The sequence below is a fragment of the Sprattus sprattus genome (assembly GCF_963457725.1).
Source record: "Sprattus sprattus genome assembly, chromosome: 13".
Taxonomy (NCBI): domain Eukaryota; kingdom Metazoa; phylum Chordata; class Actinopteri; order Clupeiformes; family Clupeidae; genus Sprattus; species Sprattus sprattus.
The window spans coordinates 18,205,593-18,215,447 of record NC_137911.1 but is presented as its reverse complement, the minus strand read 5'-3'; positions in this window follow the sequence as shown (position 1 = coordinate 18,215,447).

Sequence of the window (9,855 nt, the reverse complement as noted above, 5' to 3'; positions counted from 1 at the left end):
CTTGACTTGTGTGATTTTTGCATGCTGCATCGTGTGTTTGTGTGTGTGTCACCTAAAACTGTTGATTTCAACTTTTTCATCCTCTTCTACTCAGATTTGCATTTTATGTACTTAATCGTGGTGTTGTAAAGTCGTATTTGGCACTCTATATAACGTCAGTTAATGCCAACATAAAAGAGATGGGTATGCTTTGGAAGTGGAGGTGTCGGTTACCTCATCCTCGCTCCCAGGCCGCGGCTCGCGGGCAGGCGTGCCAGGAGTTCACTGGTGAGTGGTGTTTTAGTGTGCTCTGGAAGTCCAACCTCTCTGTGTTTTAATCACCCACACACAAAGGCTCAAGTTAGAAACCAACTAGGCATGAACTTGCCTCTTCGCTCTCTGCGGGTAGGTTTTACAGTTTGGTGGGCTCGTATACTGCATTTGCACGTTGTGTGTGTGTGTGTGTGTGTGTGTGCGCCAAGAGGGGAAAGTAAAAGCCTGGCCTCTGCTTGCGAGGTGAGAAGTGACCTCACACTCTCAGCTGTGCAAGCATTCTCTCAACGCCTATGATCAACTTTCTTTTTTTTGAATTAATTGTAATGTTGATGAGTTGGCCCAGTTCAATCAAAACTGTTTTAAATGTGCAGCTTTGGAGAGTCGTTTCCCACATCCATATGAATTAGATAAGAAGTATTTGTTTCTGAACCGTATCGCTGAATAAGTTAAACATGTTATTGAACGAGAGTCGCTCTGTCAGTGGGATCTCCGTGTGAGAGAGGCGGCGAAGGGCGAGGTTGTCGGGCGGCCTCTTGACGGATGAAAGCAAGGAAAAGCAAATCTCATTTTGAGTTATTACCCCCCTTTCCTCTGATGAAGTGCCTGGTAGGTGGGTGGTTGGGTGGGGAGAGCAAGTTAGACAGTGTCAGCAGATCTGGGCTTCAAGAAAAGATTCAGCAAGACTTTTAGTTCATTTAGTGGATAACGGTGGGAAAAAAGAAGTCTTAATGAAACGTTTTTGAAAGAATATGTGCACCTTTTTAAAATAAAATATAAATTAAACATTCTTTAAGAAGCATTTATGTATGGCATGCAAATGGCGTCCAGGGCTCCTGCTCCCAGATCAGTCCTGGTTGATTTGTTGAATAGGCAGAGTGTGGGAATGCCAGAGCAATAGTGACTTATTACCTGTGTTGACAATGTGCAGGCTCGCGCTGCGTTATCCGAGCCGTTTATTCTCCACTCTATAAAAACAAAGAGATGACGAATAAATATGCAGTGGGCTCTCATTGTTTCCCGGTCGCCCCGCTCGTTTGCCAAAACTCCAGCTGACCCCTGCGAGCGCGAGTCCCCAGCTAGCGCTAAACTGTCTGTCACTCAGCGCACACGCACTTACACAACTTGCCCTTTTGCCCCCGGCGTCTTGTTTCTCTCTCGTGCCGGCTCAGGGGGGCGAGGTGACAATCGAAATTGAGCATAGCGGGCATCCTAGGCACCGACCTTCCTGGACACACACACACCCACATAAATATCCACCCCCACTACACACACACACACACACACACACACACACACACACACACACACACACACAAACATATATCCGCTCACTCTGCACATGCACACGTTCATATAAATCTACTCCCTCACACACACACACACACACACACACACACATACACACACATACATCAACTCCCTCTACACATGCACACACACACACACATCTTTGTTTACTTTTCCCTCAGCACAGTTTTTTTCTTCTTCTGTAGGATTACAGTGCGTTGCAGTCAGACAATTACACTGCGCAGTCCAGCAGTGGGTTATTAATGTTTGAGCTTACTGATGTTCTTTCAGCTCGTGAGCGGGTCTGTGCTTCCTCACGCCTAATTGGATCCAGCTTCGCTCACCCTTACCAGAGGGTAGTCAGAACAAGAACCCCTCCATAAAGAGAGAGATAGCAAGCGCATTGGGCCCCTGCTGTGTGTGTGTGTGTGTGTGTGTGTGTGTGTGAGTGTGTGTGTGTTCATGTGTGTATGTGTGTTTAAATCGGCAATCATCTCTGCTATCTCTGCTATCTTTGCTACCCAGTTCAGCACGTATTTTCCCCTGTTATTAATTTAGTAACTGTGATTTACAAAAAGCAAACTCCGCAGAGACGTTCGCATATTTGATTTGGAAAGTTAAGAGTTGATTATGACTAATGACGCCTGGTTTGAATCCTGCGATTTTCTCTTATGAGAAAAATTCAAAACCTTCCAGCAGTCCAGTAATATATCCTGTAGGATAGGTAATGCTTCAGTCAAAAAGAGTGAGAGACCTGTATTTTATTACTGCCCCTCCTAAATAAGCTGGGCTTGCCCAGTACTAGCAACTTCACAAATGATGCATCTTAAGCCACTTATACAGACTAAAACAGGTCTGCAGCTGTGAGGGCAATCAGAGCCTCAGACTCTCATTTTCATGTGTGTGGGGAAGGATTCATTTAGTCAAATCAACACTTAAGTTGTTGCGCTAACACCCCCTCTTTGTAATCTTTATCTGTGCGTTGCATGTGAAAGGCGCGCCCATTGTGAGCTGGTCCAGGCCGGCCCAGTGTGTGAATGGATTTGACCATCAGAATAAACACTTAGCGCTTAATCCTACTATCTCTTAAAGCTGTTCTGTTAAGGAAGTCAGTTGTTAGCCGGCTAATGCGCTAGCAGGCCTTTGTCTTCGGCCTGAGGATGGATTGGTTTATGGAAATGCCACCATCACATTATGCATGGGCAGATTTGCAGGGGAGCCTGGCTAAGGGTCAGCTTCTCCTCACTGGGTTCGGCTGGCTGTTGATTCCAGTGATTAAAGAGAAAGCCACAGATAGGGGAGCCTCAGAGAGTGTGGCTAATAAGCCTCATACGTCTGAGCCCTGAGCTGTGGCAGGTTTCTGTTTGAGACACAATACAGACACAGTCCTCTGTGTGTGTGTGTGTGTGTGTGTGTGTGTGTGTGTGTGTGTGTGTGTGTGAATGTGTGTGTTTTATTCAATCAGGATTTTTGCGACATAGATAGTTTTTTGTTGCAGTAGTGCTACTCATAACTGTAGAAGTAGTGCCAATGTGGTAGAACACTTGAAGGAGTATTAGTTGTTGTTGCCATGGCACTCTGGTGTTCCGCTTTCTGTATCATCACCGAATAAACATATTTACTTGCATACACTTGTTTTACCTAATCAATATTTATTTATTCCCCGCCCCCCCACCCCTGTGCATAAGTAGAGGTTACTCTAGTGTGTGATTGGTTATCACCACCAGCTGTTTCGCCTTCGAGTTTTCCCCGTCCCTCGTTTTCCAAACTCGTCGCCACTGATAACCGCCTCGCTCTATCTTCTTATGAGGCCCAAACCACGTCGCAGAAATATTGAAATGAGGTCTGGGCAGGGGGGCCATGAGCGCAGCGTGCTGACCCTACTCGAGTTGGACGCGGAAATAATTAAAAATCATTTGGCCGCCGCACCTTGATTTGCAGCCGTAATAACAGCGCTGGAGGGGCAGGGCCGCGGCGGTAAATTGCCCCCACTGTTTGCCGATGGGAGTAATGAGGGGAGAGAGGACCCGCGGCCACGTCCTCCTCATTTGCCTCCAAAATGAGAAATGTCATCCGTGTACGACTCAATCACGCCGACTGGGTAACACTGATGCGTGTCGCGTGGAAATGGAGCGCTTCAATGAATTTGTAAAAACAGGGAAATTGGGGTGGATGATGGGGATATTTATTTGAATTTTTTGTCATTATCTCTGTTCCTCTTTTTATCTCTGTGTGTGTGTGTGTGTGTGTGTGTGTGTGTGTGTGTGTGTGTGTGTGAGTGTGAGTGTGAGTGAGTGTGTGTGTGGTTAAATAAGTCCGTGTTTATCTCCTTCACAGCTATTTTCCTAGGACCCGAATGAAATCATTGATGAAGAGCCTATTTTGCTTTGTTGTTTATAATTTCGCATTGGCCGGCATTCCTGTGTGTGTTGGCAAACCTCTGTAATCTCTATGAGGGATAGTTCTCCCCTAAACCCTTGTGCTCATCAGTGCTTAAGTGTCCATTGTTCCGTCTGTTTCTCCTGGCCTTCCATGTCACTTTGCATTCACCAGAGTGTCTCAGCGGCTAATGCCGAACATCAGGTTTGTGGTCAATAGCAATAGCGTATATGTTCCCTTTCATCTGAAGGCAATTACCCTTGGATGTTGAACCCTCAGAGCATAACCAGAAACTATGCATTTGTTGAGCGTTGATACTAAACAGCCCTGCCTGCCCGGACTTGTCCCCGAACCTCCCCCAAAAAACAACCCCCCTAGTAGAAGTGCCCCTGCCCAGTGTTCACACGCCGGATGGGTGTTAGTGTGTGTATGTGTGTGAGAGGATCCAGGGAGGCCAGCGTGGGAGATGGACAGGTCCACCCAGGCAGATCACACCTTTAGCCCTTCACACATGCTTGACCTGGATCTCTACTTTCTTTCTCGCTCTCTCTCTTTCACTCACTTTCTTACCTCTGTCTTCCTCAATTACTAATCCTTTCTTCCTTTTGTCCTCTCTGTCTTTCTAGCTTTCTTTCCATCTTTCTTGCTTTCTCTCTCTTCTGTCTTTCTCTTCATCTCTCTTCCTCTTTTTCTGTCATTGTTTCCCTCCTTTTCTATTTATCTTTATTTCTCTGTCTACCTCGCTCTCTCTTTCTCTCTCCCCCCCCCCTCTCTCTCTCCTCCTGTCTCCTCACTGTAGAGGAAAATACTAGCAGATTGCCCGTAAATCCCCCACTATCTAGCGAGTGACCCCACTGTTCCAGGCTTAATGATTATGTTTGTGTAAGGTAATGCGCCGAGGTGGACCGGAGGCTTACTTTGGTTATTGTTTAAATGAAAACAGGCAACTAGGTATTTGGTGCAGTGTGCGCGGCTATCAGGCCCATAGGAGGCTCTGCTCATCGAGCTGATTCGGACCAGATGTGTGGAGGTGGGAAGAAGCTGGAGGAGAAGATTTGTTTTTGTTTAACGTAAGACTCTGTGATCCTTCCTGTCCGAAACAGCAACTGCTCGCCGATGTGAACTGTACTCAAACTTGCCAGCGTCAGCCAGGGAACAGCACCTTGTCATTTTAGAGCAGGGGAAATACAAACAGGCGCCATATACTTCACAAATCAACTACAAATGACAACCCCCTGTCACAAGCCATGTTCATCCTGTGTGTGTATCTGTGTGTCTCTGTGTGTGTGAGTGAGTGTTTGCCTCTGTCTATGTGTGCATTACTGTGTGTGTGTGGGGGGGGGGGGGGAGGAACAGCAAAGACAGAAAGCATATTTGGTCCAGCTAGGCCTCTAATTTCTTGTTTTTTGACCATGTCATTTCAAAGCTGAGTAAATGCCATCATTTTGTTGTTGTGTTGCAAAGTTAGGAGTAACTCAAGGCAAAAAAAAAGCTTGATTATGCTTCACTGAGATCTTTTTTTTAAAAGACAAAATTCCATCCATCAGGCATGCATTATTAGGGGAGGGATGGAATCAAATAATTGTTGTGTGCTGTAAGTATTAAACCGCTGCAATTAAGGTGTCTATTTGAATTAGGGATTGATCACTTCACATTTTTTACAGGGGTATCAAGTTTGCACCACAAATTGTGAAGCACCCCGATACTGACAATGGCACTGCATGGCTGATGACACTTAAGTGGTACTAGGAAAGCTGCTTAGGTTTCTCCCGCTGGAAAGTCACTCAAGTTTGACTCGCAGAGATATGTAAACGTAATTGCCCCTTTATTCGTTCCGCAGCGAGAGGTTATGTTCTCCATCTGAGTCAAATAGAATGCTCCGAAAATGCAAAACCTGAGAAGCTTTCATAATTTCGTCATCATCTCGCTGGGCCGCTGCTGACAATCAGCCATCTTCGGAGTCCTCCACCGGCGAAGCGCGTTGCAACTGTGCGAGATTTCAATGACATGGATATCACAAAGATAAGCCACAACGTACTCTCCCTGTGCTCAAAGCAGAAAGGCCCCTCGCCGCCCCCGGAGCTGTCTATGAATAGTTTGCTATGATTGGTAATACAATACAGCTGCGACCATGAAATCAGGGCTTAGTGTAATTAGCTACTTTGAAGCCGAGATTTAATACCAAAATCTGCTACAAAATACAGGGGGATCTTGGGCTACTTGATGATAATCTGATATTCAACCCTTTCGACTATGTATTTTTCTTTTTAAAGTCGTACTTTTTGGCATAAGAGGCAACCTGGGATAGATTTGGAATGTCTATTTTCAGTACGGGCCCAGACACACACTCAAAAGCCTCACTCCCCCATTTGCTAAGGGAACTTAACACACGCATTATTTAGGAAAAGAAAAATAAGCCAATGTATAAAATTACAGTGTTATTAGGGAACATTTTCCTTACTGTGCTGAAGCAGTCTCACATTGCTGCGGCAGAGCCCAAATATTGGATTGATTTGCTTTGACTGCAGTCGCATAAGGCCTGTGTATTTCTCTTTTTTTCCTTTCCTTTTTCTGGCATGATCGGTAGATGATCATGAACACTGAAACTTTGATTTATTCCTTAATCTGATCAATGGTGCAGCGATATCACAAAAATGGGAAATCACAGCAGATGGCCATTTTTCTGTCAATATATATGCAAGTCTTGTTATAACCAGATAGTTCAGCTCAAATGGATAGACTGCACGCAATAGTCATCTCTGCCGTCAACTTTATACCTTAAAATGTTTTTGAAAGGATTACTGTAACGCTCCTTTCCGGCCCCTCACTTCTTGTAATTTTGAAGGGAATAAATCTGCCAGGTCACAGTAATCCCTTTAAAAATGGCAATTGGTTGTTTGTACAATTCCTCTGAAAATGCATCAAAGCTACATTTAGGAGCCACATCTTTCAGACGGCATTTGGGGCTGCGACCGCAACAGCTGACGATAGCAGCCGCGTAAACAAGGCCAGCTCTGGTCAACCACAACAGACTCGCACACTGTTCCATGTGGCTAATGCCACTTTGGCGCAAACGGGGCACGATTCGGGGAGTCTCAATTAAGTGGTTTCAGATGTGAGGGCACCGGCGAGCCAGGCACACATAGCGCTCAAAGCCGGGCTTAAGGGCATTTGCGTTTGGCTCTCTTGGACCGACCCGTCTGTTTTCTGGTATATGTTACCTCAGTGTCCACATTTAATGAAGTTCTGATATATTTATGACCGCCCAAATCCCAGCCTAATCCTACCCTTGATAATAAGTGCTGTGCATTAAGCTCAATAAGCGTTTTGTTAAACATGCTTCACAGGCCAGCAAAAACCCTGCGGACCATTACTGTGTGTAAGCCACTGGGTAACCTAATTTGCACTCGGTATGTAATGGATACCTATATACAGCAAGAGGGAGTTAATTCCACAGGTCATTGGTGAGGTGTTGCGGTGGAGTGTCACAGACCTAAGGTGTATGTGTGTTTTGAAAGTTACGTCATAATGTGGGCATCTTAGAGGGCAGACGCTGGCCAGAAGAGGGGGTGGGTTGGGGGGTGAATCGGGGGGTGGGAGTGGGGGGCAGCCTCTGGTTTAATGAAGTGTTGTTGGAGGACGTTTCAGGAGTCAGGTTACAGTGCCTGCTGTGGCCCTGTGTTGCCCACCCCCCACCCTCTGCAACAGTGTGGAGCAAGTGTGGATAACCCCCAAGGCAGTTTCACTGAGCCACGTAATCACATCTTCCTGGCCAGAGGCACACGTAAATACACACAATGCTACTCTGGATTTAGAGTTTTCACGCTTTTTTTTTCTGTCGAGCTGAAGAGAGATGCATGCAAAGAAAGCGCCTACAAGTGAATGCGTTTGACCCTCGTTGCTCTGAGTGAATTGTGGGTCTTTTTTCGCTTTGGCTTCTGGGTAGACAGCAAAGTGTAGTGCTAAGCACTCGGAGCCTATGTGGGAGCTGTGAACCTTTCACACCTAATCAAGGGGAGGGGGACAGAGAAAGAGAGAAGGAGGAGGAGGGGGAGAGAATGGAGGCAGGGAGAGGGCAGAAGTTTTCAAGAAAGGCAGCAGAGACTGCATGACAGAGAGTGAAGGAGGGAGCAAGGCTGCAGGAGAGAGAGGATTAAATGGGGAAAGAGAGAGAGAGAGAGCAAAGGAAGGAGAGAAAAAAGGTGAAGGAGACTGAGAGAGAGAGAGAGGAGGGAGAAAGGCTGAAGGAGAAGGAAAGGGTCTCTGTTGGGAGTCCCGGCCCTGAGAAACAGCAGAGGCTGCTCTGGGAATTGTTGATGCCAGTCCAGGCACACTGTTTATTTTCACCGTTTCATGCAGGAATTCTCATTTAGATCTTCATTCGGACATTTTTTTTTACCGAATTTGACTGTTGTTTAAGGATAACCTTCTCAACCTCGTGCTTTCCCTCACAGCAATTACGGCGTCAAAAGATTTAAACAGCACCAGCCAACAGGGAGAGTGATTTTCATTTTGAATTCATGAATTGTTTCTCATCACTGAGAACCCAAAAGTGCTTCTAACCTATTCTGTTAGTCCATTTAAATATCTGCGAACCCAAAATGATGGCCAGATTTGTTATTTTAGTGTCATATCTACATTCGAGTATAACATTTGAAAAAGTGATTGGACTGGTTTCCTGGCCTGTCTTGTTCCATGGTTTGACTTCTGCCCAATAACTTGCCAAGATAAAATAATTCAAAAACCACCCTGTCTGCAACCTGGTTACAGTATGCAGCAATGTACTTGGATATCAAAGATCCTTTTTCTGTGGTACTGTGTGTGAGTGTGTGTGTGTGTGTGTGTGTGTGTGTGTGTGAGTGTGTGTGTGTGTGTGTGTGTGTGTGTGTGTGTGTGTGTGTGTGTGTGTGATAAAAATGTTTTAAAGCAGGCCCTTTGAAAGTCCCTCTCTATACTTTTTCTCCTCAATGCCAGCATACCCTTGCTTTTTTCTGTAAAAGTAGTGGGGGGAAATGTGGATTATCATTCCAGGACAACAAATGCAGCCGTATTAGCCTATTATGCCTCGACAATTTTGGGGGAGATGTGCTTTTTTGTAGTACGACTTTGTTTAAACAGTGTGCCTCCCTATACGCAAGTCTCAGCTGAGTGTATATGGGCAATGTCAAGCCTAATTAGCTTTGACAGGGGTATTTAGTGGTTGTAATTCAAATCTAATTCAGAACATCTTAACCCTCAGTCTGTCAGAGTCTTGAAATGTGCTGGAGCAGCTTCGGAGCCAATCATACCCTTGTGAAGCTGTGCACTGATGTGTCAACAAGCCCGGCTAGAAAAACACGTCTCCCCAAGCATAGAAAACTCATTTACAGTACGGCGGGAGGAACAAGAAAACAATTGAAGCTGTTGGGGTTGTTTTTTCTTTTTTTTGTGTGAATCGGGGTAAAAATGCATTGGGCCTGTAATTGTTTGATGCTGGTTAATGTCACAAAAACATAATGTAAATAAAAGGAGTCTGCTTTAGGTTTGGCTGTTTCCAGTGTGAATGTGTTTGAGGCTGGATGGTCCTGTGGCTTTGCACTCTCGATGCCCCCTTTTGAACAGCTCTGGTTGGGACAAAGAGAGAAAATATGAAAATGAATTAACACAGAATAAAAGTCACCTTGAGAGCTCCAGCTATGGGTCGCCATGGCTGTGTCATCAACGGTGATATGCTTGTGGGCATATTCTAACAATTCTAAGGTTAATTCTATTTTTATTCATGTTGATTTATTGAAAACTATTTAACTGTGTTACAGAATTCAGTGCAGAATAAGTATGGGGTATGTAGGGTTGATATGGGCCAGCTCAGAGCCACATCCACCCCATGCTCAGGGGCTGTCTGGCCAACTGCTCTCTCTCTCTCAACTGCTCTTTCTCTCAACTGTTCTCTCTCTC